Genomic DNA, 4,437 nt, shown 5'->3' on the forward strand with positions numbered 1-4,437 from the left:
ACACATACGTCACCAGTACGGGGCAGGTTATGAAATATTAGCTGTATAATTATTATGTGGTTTTGAATGCCAAGTTGTTCTCTCACTGATTCATTCATTGCCAGACGCCATGTATCCCAAACGGGGTGGCCAAGGGCTTAGAGTTAATTGTTTTACAGGGAGGGGCACTAATCCTCCACCAACCCCACTTGACACGTAGGGAGAACGTTATGCCAACAGCATCTGGTGTTCCCAGGCAGTCACCCATCCAAGTACTAACCAGACCCAACGTTGCTTAACTTCGCTGATCGAACGGGAAGCGGTGTACTCAACGTGGTATGGTCTTTGGCCCTCTCACTGATATGATTTGATATTTTCACAATCCATTTATGTATTTGTTGTCCCATTTATTGAAGCTTCACCAGTTTAAAAAAAAAAAATAATTCAGTACATATTTTTCCTCATACATGTAATCCCCCCTTTTTGAGGGCATTAAATAAACACACACAAAAATAAACAAACAAAATATTTTCCTAAACTAAAATCCTTACTGTTTTAAGATGCTGATGATGATATTTCAGATGAAATAGTCGAAGTCTGCCAGCAATAATTACATGGTTAGAGAGACAAAAGTTGACCCTATTGTCATTTTCTTACCCCATTTTACTATATTTCTAAGAATGAAATTGGTCTTTGTCCAGTAGGTTCATCGGTTGCTTTGCCTGCTTTTGGTATAAATTTCATTATACTATTGAAGAAATCAAAAAAGTGCCCTGTCGAGTCTGATGCATTATATATATTGAAAATTCCTTGGACAGCAATTTCAAGTAACTTTTCTAAGACCTCTTTCTTGATACCACTTTCTGCTGTTGTATTGTTTTTTGAGTTTCTAGTAGTTTGTTTAATCTCATGTGTTACAGGTCGTAATAAGGAGTTTCAGTACTTAGCCTAGTCTTCAGATGTCAGCATTATTGGAGGGGGTTACTCTTATGTGTTGCTTTATGAAATCCATATATATATATATATATATATATATATATATATATATATATATATATATATATATATATATATATATATATATACACACACTCGTATAAGCACATGTACTGTACAGCCACTAAAACAATTATCGGCAATCTTTCAACGTGATAGAATTTGACACTCGGGACGAGAGATCTGAAAATAAACTAAGTTAACATGCCTCGTTTTAGGTCCTTATTTACAGTGGCATTGGAGGCTTCGGAGCACTCCTTACAAAGCAATTTGTATTGCACAGTATCACTGTCTTTTATGTTACTTAGGGAGTGGGGGTATCAACATTATTTTATTTAATATTATAAAGAAGGATGTTGTGTGATGTGCAGAATAAAATAATCACTATCCGAGAAGTGTTACTGAAGAACCCGAAACCACTTTGAATATGAACACTGCCCATTCGGTGCTTAGAGTGTCCAAGCTGGAGTAGTTTTGTAGGCAACACATTCCTCACATTATATGCAAATCGAGAACCGTCTGAGGTAAAAGCCTATGCTAAAATAAATAAATACTCCTACCGATCACCCCCTCCGAGATGTTGTTATCTTCGTCAAACTGGCGATACACCATTTTCAGTTTCATAATCCATGCACTACTACATTTACACGTCATTGATGTGGTTACTATTACAACAGTATTATGATACATGCGTATATACTGCACATGCGTTGTCCATGAGGTGCAGTATCTACAGAACAGTTATGCCTATATCCTTTGCCACCAATCCATTATTAAAAAGCAATGCCGGCTGTCATTATATAATAACTTGTAAGAAAATCCTAAGGTTGTAACCTTGGATACGGTGAGAGTCAAACATACAAATAGCACTTTAATTTCTGTGTTATCTAGTGAATAATCCTTTACTGTTTTGAGACCTTCCATCGAACATTTTGTACATTGCTATGAATAATGAATTATTCGTTATACACGACATGAAGTAACCGGAGGGAGTTGTAGTATATCTGGAGAGAGAGAGAGAGAGAGAGAGAGAGAGAGAGAGAGAGAGAGAGAGAGAGAGAGATGGGTGGGGGAAGGACGGTTGGAGAAAATGGGGGAGGGAGGATCAGGTGTACCAACCCTTACGACGTATTCACGGCTGCCGTGCCAGTGGTAGTTGCGCTGGATATCGAAGCAATGGGTGCCAATAATTATGTTAGTTGGTGTAAACACACACACACTCAAAAAAAAAAAAAATTATATATATATATATATATATATATATATATATATATATATATATATATATATATATATGGTAGTGAGACCTGGGCAGTAAAGGAGGAGGATATTCGCCGGCTCAGACGTACAGAAATTAAGTGGATGTGTAGTGCGTCCCTGCGTGCAAGGTCCGGGGGCTGGGTTTATGATGGAAGAGTTGAGAGGTAGGATGGGACTGGAGTGTATTGGTGTTGTGATGAGAGGTAGATTGAGATGGTTTGGACATGTGGAGAGGATGGGGGATGATAATTGGGTGAGGAAGGTGAGAAGTGTTAATATTGGGGGTGGGGTTATGAGGGGTAGACCGAGAAAGACATGGGACGAGGTCATTAAGTGTGACCTCAGGGTTAAGGAACTGAACAGGGAGGCTGCAATGGATCGTGCAGCGTGGAAAGCCACCATTAGGTGACCAAGGCCGACGCATGCAAGCATGTTGGAGCCTTTAAAAATGAAACGATATATATATATATAAAATTCTATTTCCATGCTTTCTGGACCCTGCTTCAGCCTAAAATGATGATAATAATGTTGATGACGATGAACAAATGATGATGATGATGATGATGATGATGAATGTTCTCTTCTACTATGTCCGTTCCGGAGCTCCAAATATAGAAAGCCAAGTAGTTGAGATCTGGAATCATAATGATAGACTTTTCCTAAGCTCTAGTTATGTTTAAGAGTGTTTGTTTATATTTCACTGTTGATACTAAACACTTCATAACTAAACCAGGGTGAAGACCAAAGTCAAATATACCTCAAACAGTACATGCAGACACCATTAAGAGTGTGCACACCTTCGCCGACTCCTCTTCCAGGCAACTCAGATCACCATCAAAATTTAACAATGTCTTCCTTGGTCCATGTCATACATATCCACAAAATTTTCTTGAAATATAACTTTTTAAGCTATCTGTCATGGGGTTTTTAAGAGTATGTAATATTAAGGAATAATATTCAATAATACTTGAGAACAGGGACAAAGAACTGACTTGTGAAAATCAAGCAATGATTATTCCGGCTTACTTCGCCGATTCTCTAAGGACGAGAATTTATAAACTTTCTCAACAGTACACAGCAGAGACTAATTATTCACACGTGCTGTTTACTAGTACTGTTGGCCTCTGGAGAAAGTGACTCCACCCATGACAATCAATAACTAATGCTATTAATGATAAACAGGTTCTTGCTGATGCAATTAACTCCTGGTTGCACAACGGATTCCAAGCTTAATACAAAAGGACTGGCATAAGTACCAGTTATGAACAATGCAAAGCGCTTATGCAAACTAGGAGCTGTAAGTGAAATAAGCTTGTGGAGAAATAAAACACGAGTTTACATTACATTAAGCTCAAAGAAAAGAACTGTAAATTTATTGATTACAATGAAATGAATTTATGTTACATGCATCTCAGATGACTTCCAAATAAAAAGATAATACACTCACTCGCTCACTCAAAAGCTAAACTCTTAAACCTAGGAAAATACGAAAAGAAATACTGGTCAGAGAGTGGGCTAAGCGTGAACTGGGCGTCGTTGCTGAGGAAGGACGCTGCCTCGCTGAACCTCTCGCCAAATCACGCTAGGTGGGAATTCAGGAACTGGAGAACGGCCGCGGGGGGAACTGGGTGTCGGCTGAGGAAGGACGCTGCCACACATGCTGCTCCAGCCCAATCAAACCTGCTTCCACGGCGCTCAAATCCTGACTGAGTTCAAATCGTGAGAGAGAGGCGAGTGTCGAGCCGCACTTGCTAACGGCTAGAATGAGCAAAACACGCCCATAACAAATCACTCAGCGGAGGTGCTAATGTCGCGCACAAAGACGATCACTTATGAAACAGTGAAAAAATGGTTCTGAAAACACTCCCGATCGGTTGAATACGTGGTGGTTGATTGAGTGATACATACTAGGATTCCACTAGAATTCGCGGTTTCCCACCAAAGTTTAATGTCACGAGTTTATTTAAATATATGATTGCACCAACTCGTGACACTATCTATTAGAAAAACACACAAACAGGAGTGAATTAATAACCTCGTCCAACTTTCATTGGCAGAGGTAAAAAATCAGTAGACATTACTCAGTGGGTGCATACCTTTGTCAATGCCTATATCGGACAACTCAGACCACCAACAAATTGTAATAAATTTTTCCTTGGCCCGTGACCAACACATCCACAAGTTTTCACGGATATCCACAAT

General features: G+C 39.1%; 1 non-coding gene across 1 annotated transcript; it reads right to left on the reverse strand.

Annotated features, from left to right (window-relative positions):
• Positions 1-210: 210 nt before the first annotated feature.
• LOC145390538 (5S ribosomal RNA) lies at positions 211-329 on the reverse strand. Its single transcript, XR_013895684.1, has one exon. It is a non-coding gene; the product is annotated as a 5S ribosomal RNA (ribosomal RNA).
• Positions 330-4,437: the final 4,108 nt, after the last annotated feature.

This window comes from Coenobita brevimanus, chromosome 14 (assembly GCF_032717465.1).
Source record: "Coenobita brevimanus isolate Jiangsu-jjx chromosome 14, ASM3271746v2, whole genome shotgun sequence".
In the NCBI taxonomy this organism is placed as follows: Eukaryota; Metazoa; Arthropoda; class Malacostraca; order Decapoda; family Coenobitidae; genus Coenobita; species Coenobita brevimanus.